A 7,634-nucleotide genomic window follows, 5' to 3' on the forward strand; every position below is an offset into this window, starting at 1 on the left:
CTGAGTCCACAGATAGTTTTATCTTTCCTACCCATTGTAGGAGATAGAAAATTACCTCATGTACCTACACTAGCCTTTGATCTTGGGACACTAGGACTAAATTAGTTTAGAAAAATAATTATAGTCTAGATGAGCTAAGATTCTTCTTTCCTAAGAGCAGAGGAATAATATAGCAAGTTAATTTTAACACATTATTTCTAAAGCCTACATGGCCAGAGGTATGACATAACAAATCTATGTTTAAATTTTAAATTGGTTTTCAAAAGTCTTAACAGAGCTAAAACATGACACAAAATGTCTCCATTTTAACATCAGAGGAAACTATTTGCACATATATATTTTCTAGACTTCATACATATCTGTTGAATAATGATTTCTTATTAAAATAAAAGAGAAAAAATATTTAAAAGTGTAGTAAAACCTCTTAAAAGTCTAGAGAAAATCTACATTACCTTTCCTTTTCTAAATTACATATTTTAAATATTAAAAAAACTGAGTCATGGGACACCTAGGTGGCTCAGTGGGTTAAGCATCTGCCTATTGCTAAGGGCATGATCTCAGGGTCCTGGGATAGAGTTCTGCATCTGGCTCCCTGCTCAGGGGGGAGTCTGCTTCTGCTTCTATTTGTGCCCTTCCCCCTGCTCTTCTGTCTCTGGTCTCTTTCTCACTCACTAACTTCCTCTCAAATAAATAAAATCTTTAAAAATAAATAAATATGAAATAAGTCAATCAGAGAAAGACAATTATATGATTTCACTCAGATGTGGAATATAAGAAATAGTGAAAGGGACTCTAAAGGAAAGGAGGGAAACTGAGTGAGGAAAAATTAGAGAGGAAGACAAACCATGAGAGACTCATAATTCTTGAAAACAAGGGTTGCAGAAAGGGAAGAGGTGGGGGGATGAGGTAACTGTGTGATGAGCACTGGGTGTTATATATCGGCAAATTGAATTTAAATAAAATATTTTTAAAAAGGCACTCTTCTAAAAAATAATAATATTAATAAAATAAAAATAAATTTAAAACTCTGTTATTATTCATATGAATTTTCTTTCAGTCTTTGGGGATTCAAGAAGTCAAAATCATAGGAAAAAAATAAAGAACATTCAAGACTTTAGGAGACTGAAAATAGAGTAATTCAGATTTTCTTCCTGAAAGGTGTACTTGTGTTCTTTCTCTAAGCACACCAATTTGTGGAAGGCCCATCTGCATCATTTGCAGGACGCAGTAGAAAATGAAGATACAAGATACGGAGGCAGCCCGGGTGGCTCAGTGGTTTAGCGCCGCCTTCAGCCCAGGGCCTGATCCTGGAGACTCAGGATCGAGTCACGAGTCGGGCACCCTGCATGAAGCCTGCTTCTCTCTCTGTCTGTCTCTGTGTTTCTCATGAACAAATAAATAAAATCTAAAAACAAAAACAACAAAAGAAAATGAAGATATGAGGCCTCATGCTAGATTTTTAACATTAACAGGACAGCCACAACAGAGCATGAAACCAAGTGTGAGGTTCTCAGCTTGGGGCTCTGTTGTGTGATTGCCTAAATGCATGCCCATGAAGCCACCTCTACTTAGGTATTTTCCACATAGTTGCTTCTCATTCTAACATGGCTTGTCAATTCTTTGCCTTTTTCCATTTTAAAATCACACTGGTACTTATTAGGAAGTAGTTGAATATTTATTAAAAATACTAAACATGTTCATAATTTTTGATGTAAAAGAATAATGTTCTAATACATTTGGTGAGTTTATTGGTTGGAATATGTATTTGAGAAAATTATCCTTGGTTAATTTATTATAAATACTGTGTGAAGTAAAACCAATGAAGAACTGGCTAGTGAATTAATATCAGTCGCTCTGTAATTGATTTATTTAGATAAAATCATTTAACCCTTGTCTATCTTGCTTAAGACATTATTTCATCTAATATCACTGAGGTGCGGACTAAGTTTTGTTAAGTACCCATTGACACATTGAGATCAATTAGATCTAATAAAGAAATGAACGCTATTACAGTTATATGAAAATAAACTGTTAAATTTGATTACAGGCAGAAACTGTAAGTAAATTAAGAGTGAGTAAAGTTCACTACTGAAAATTATGTTCCATTTATTTTAAATTAGCATGGGAAAACTATCACCTTATGGCCTATAAAAATAATTTTGCATATATTTGAAATAGATATGTAATAAGTTATTAGTTTAAAATTTCAAAACCAGACATGTATACAGTGCATTGATTTCTTTCATTTTTTCATATTTAGTATATGGCAACGGATATATGCATGGTACCAAAAAAATAATGAAGGCATCATAATTGAAAGCCAGAGTCCTAGCCCAGCCTAGTACTACTACACTCACAAGTTTGATTGTTGCCCCCCACAATCACTGAATAAAATGGTCTGTGTTCTTTATTTATCTTTAGAAATTATCTTATGACTTACTACGATGATGGCTAAGACTTTATAACAAACTCACTGTCATATACTGCTACTAATATTATTTTAAATTTTTGGTAGTTTATGATATTTAAATAATACATTGAAACTTCTGTTGCCTTGACTTGCCTCTCAGGTGAAGAAAATTCTTCCAATTCCTTTTTTTTCTTCTTCCAATTCCTTCTCCTTCCCATCCATCATTTTTTGGCAGTTATAAAAATCTTTGTATTTATGTTGTCTAGGTTGATTAAAATTTAGTTTTGAAAAACGTTTTGAAGTTTTCAGTCAAGATGAAAAGAAATAAATAAATGTTACAATTCTGAAACTTGTAACCATGCTACTTGCATAGACAGTAAGATACTGATGACAAACGTCTTTCTCTGTGGGTCAGGGTCCTAGCTTTGAACTGCTCAAGTTGGAACTCTCCTCCTACTGAATGGATTCTGTTTTCTTACTCATCATCAAGATCTCAAAAATGTTTATTTGTGGTTATTTCACATTTGAATCAGGTTTGTCTTTTCTTTTTCCAGAATTTCTATTCCACCTTTATGCTGTCCTTATTGGCTAAAGTTATGTGAGCTGTGTTTAGCATGGACTATTTATTCCATATACTTTTTGGTATCTGATCTGTTCCTCTTCTTCGAGACTATTTTTTTTTTTTAGAGGTCACTCAACTTATGTTCCGATTTTAATGTTCTATTTCAAGGTCTCCTTTGCTCACATAGCAAGTTACCATTTCCGTTTTGCTGGAATTCTAGATGAATTTCTCTATTGTGGGCATAGCCTTCCTTTATTTTTACTTTTAACTCATATTTCTCTTCTTAATATGCTCAAATAACACCCTTAAAAGGAATTGAAGATAGGGAAGCAGGCAGGCATGAAATACAGGGAGCATGGAAGACAAAGGAGGAGAGAAAACATGGGAGGTAAAATTTCTGTCTGGGGGTCCTGGTAGATAGAGAATTTTAGGTTCATATCTTACAATCAAAGTATAAGGAGGGATGCCTGCGTGAGGGGCTTCTGGGTGAATCAGTGGGTTAAGTGTCTACCTTGGGCTCTGGTCATGATCTCAGGGTCCTGGAATTGAGCCCCATTTTGAGCTCCCTGCTAAGTAAGGAGTTGGTTTCTCCCTCTGCTCCTCAACCTCATGCTCATTATCTTTCTCGTCTCTAATAAATAAGTAAAATCTCTCTAAAAAAAAAAAAGTGTTGAAGATCCTGCACAATTTTATTTGTAGATTCCACTCTGATGAGAACTGATGCAATTAACCTGTACTTTCTCTCTAGAAGCATAATGCCCTGGCACCTGGGTGGTTCAGTTGGTGAAGTGCCAGCCTTTGGCTCAGGTCATGATCTCGGGGTCCTGGGATGGAGTCCCACATCACTTGTCCTGCTCAGTGGAGAGTCTGCTTCTCCCTCTGCTTCTGCTGCTCCCCCCTGCTTGTGTGCTCTCTCTGTCTTTCAAAAAAAAATAAATAAATAAAATTAAAAAAATAGAAACTTAATGCTCTGCATTTCTAAGTTATGTATCAAGGGGAAGATTCATTTAGTTATATTTTCCACCTATTTTCAATGTGGAAATAAGCAGGTCCTTTTATTGTGAAATTTGTGATATCTTTCCCCCAGCTTTTATAAATAACTTCTTTTCTCACTGGAGGTATTTCCCCCCTTTCCATTTTTTCCCTCTTTTCCTCTGCTTAAATTCATGCCATTCATGCATGGACACTATTGGAATGCTGCATTAGGCTGCTTTTCTCTCAAGATCAATCACAGTCTTTTTTTTTTTTCTTTAATTCTAAATAAGTTTTCCTTCATTATTTTTTCATTTTTTAATGCTTTGATTTTTTTTCTTTGCACAATGAGTACACAGTCTTAAAGCTCTTTCCCAACCCATCCCCCCTTTTTTTTGTAGTTCATTTTATATCTATTCCATCTTGATGTAACCAATACATTCTTGAGTCATTCTAAAAATATAAATTAGAAATGTTGAAATGTTCTCTTGAAGCCTGCAATTTTAATTGTTTTCATTCTTTCTATGCTGTTAGTTTATCTTAGTCATTCCTTACTCTCCTGCTGTTCATCTTGTGTGTAGCAATAAGAAGATATTTTAGATTCTGGAACCAGCATCTACCATAGGATCCCTAATTCTTTCAGCAACTCTGGTAAATTCTGTTGAGGCCTGGAGTTCTCCACTGGTCCAGGTAAAGCCTATGCCACTTAATCTCTGCCCTCTGTGTGATCTAAAATGGCCAGATAAAGGACCAAGAGTGTGAGGAGTGTCAGCTATCCCAGTTGTTCCATTTATGGAGTCCCTATTAACCACTCTCACCCCCATTGCTCCCAGTAGACAGCCTGTCTTACTTTCTTCCAGACCTGGATCCAGGAGCCTTTCCAAATAGTCTGTCTAGATCTCCTGAATATATTCTTTCTTCCTCCTCTGCTACATCAGTAAAGAAGTGTCTACTTAGTCTCCCATAAATTGATTTAAATATGTCACCCACTGTGCTCCCCATCCTCAGCTCATGCAAACATCCCCAGACTTCTTGTGTATGACAGGTACATTTAATCACTTTCATTTTAAATGGATCTAAAGATGGATAAGTGTCAATATATATGTGCTCAGACTACTCTTCTACATTTTCTTTGTTCCTATTTTATCCATTTTTCTTTGGAATTTACATTTTCTATATGTTTCCCTTCATAGTCATTCTTAAAAATAATATGTATGTTCCTATCTTCAACCAACAACAATATTTAATTCCCTTTGTTTTTGATGAACTTTATTATTTTGAAGCTACTCCCTATTGAGAAATAGCACAGTAATTTTCAATTCAAATAATTCAAATATATTTTTTAATGTATTGTTCTGTCATCATTTCTTCTTAAGTTTCTTATTTTCATTCTAGGCTTAGATTTTTCTTAACATGAGCCATGTTTGATACTTTCTACCATGGTCTACCAGTAGTAAGCTTTCTTATTCATTCTTTTGTCTGGAAATACCCTTTTTTCCCTTAGTCTTGAATGATACCTTAGTGGCATATGAACATCTAAATTAGTAGTTATCACTGAATACATGGAAAGTGTACTCTAGTGTCTTGTCTGTATTGTTAACATGAATCCTGATATTGATCTAAATTTTTATCATGTCATGTTTGTAATTACTACCCTTTCTGTCTGCTTTCACATTCTTCTTTGCTTTGATTTTCCTTTTTCTTTTTTTACTATAATGTACACATATATGGAGTTCATATATATGTTTATATAGATATACATATATATAGAGAGATACATATATCTCCATATCTATATATCTATGGAGAGAAAAACTTATAATTTCTTAATGTGAAATTAATGTTTTTCAACAATTCTAGAAAATTATCAATTATTATTTCTTATAATACTGCCTCTCAAATTTGTTATTTAATTTTATTGCATTTGAATTATACTCTTCCATTTTATTTTGGTACCTCTTAGCCCTTTTTTTTTCTTTATTTCCCATTTTCTTTTAGAAATGATAATTATTAGATGTGGTGGAACCATTAGCTAAAAGTACTGTGGTAATTGTATTGCAATATATAAGTGTATAAAATCAACATATGTACACCTTAAGCTTACACAGTGTTCTATGTTGAATATATCTAAATGAATCAGGAGGGGGAGAATCCCTATGGGCTGTGTTGAGGTCAATTGATCCAGTGTTACTTATTTACTTTTCAGAGGTTGTATTTTTCTGTTTTCCATTTTTTCCTAAGTATTCTGGTGAATTTTTAACTTAAAATAGATGTCTTTAACTTAAAGAAATTCTAATGGTTATATTACCCATGAACTTGCCAATTTCCCTAATGTCTAACTTTTTATTTACTTATTTATTTTAGGTTTGTGAGTTTAGTCAGAGTATAGTCTTCTTCATATTTTTCTGTTATTTTTTAAAAAGTTTTTTTTTAATTCCAGCTTAGTTAGCACACAGTAGTATATTAGTTTCAAGTGTATAATACAGAGATTCAACAATTCTATACATTACTCAATGCTCCTCATGATAAGTGTACTCTTTAATCCCCCCAACCCCCCACAAACCTCCACTCTTGTAACCATCAGTTTATTCTGTATAGGTAAGAGTTTGTTTCTTGGTTTGTCCCTTTTCTTCCTTTTCTTGTTTATTTTGTTTCTTAAATTCTATCTGTGAGTAAAGATTTCATTCTTTTTATGGCTGAATAATATTCCATTATACATATATATGCCATATTTTCTTTATCCATTCATCTATCTAAGGATGCTTGGGCTGCTTCCATAATTTGGCTATTGTAAATAATGCTGCAATAAACATAAGGGTGCATGTATCCCTTTGAATTAGTGCTTTTGCATTTTTGGGGTAAATACATAATAGTGTGATTACTGGATCACATTGGCAGTTCTATTCATAACTTTGTGAGGAAACTTCATACTGTCTTCCACAGTGGCTGCACCACTTTGCATTTCCAGCAACAATGCACAGTTTCCTTTTCCACAACATCCTCCCTAACACATGTTGTTTCTTGATTTTTATTTTTAGTCATTTTAACAGGTGTGAAGTAATATTTCATTGTAGTTTTGATTTGCATTTCCCTGATTATGAGTGATGTTGAGCTTCTTTTCATGTGTCTGTTGGCCATCTGGATGTCTTCTTTGGAAAAATGTTCATATCTTTTGCCCATTTTTTAACTGGGTTATTTGGTTTTGGGTGTTGAGCTGTAGAAGGGTTATATACATTTTGGATACTAACCCTTTATCAGATATGTCATTTGCAAATATCTTTTCCCATTCAGTAGTTACCTATTCAGTTCTATTGATTGTTTCCTTAGCTGTGCAAAAGCTTTTTATTTTTATTTTTGCTTTTATTTCCCTTACCTCAGGAGGCATATCTAGAAAAATGTTACTATGGCCAATGTCAGAGATTATTGTCTGTACTTTCTTCAAGGAGTTTTATATTCTCAGGCCTCACATTTAGGTTCTTTTTTTTAAAGTTTATTTATTTATTTTTATTTATTTATGATAGTCACACAGAGAGAGAGAGAGGCAGAGACACAGGCAGAGGGAGAAGCAGGCTCCATGCACCGGGAGCCCGACGTGGGATTCGATCCCGGGTCTCCAGGATCGCGCCCTGGGCCAAAGGCAGGCGCCAAACCGCTGCGCCACCCAGGGATCCCCACATTTAGGTTCTTAAT

Source organism: Nyctereutes procyonoides, unplaced genomic scaffold (genome assembly GCF_905146905.1).
Source record: "Nyctereutes procyonoides isolate TBG_1078 unplaced genomic scaffold, NYPRO_anot_genome, whole genome shotgun sequence".
Taxonomy (NCBI): Eukaryota; Metazoa; Chordata; class Mammalia; order Carnivora; family Canidae; genus Nyctereutes; species Nyctereutes procyonoides.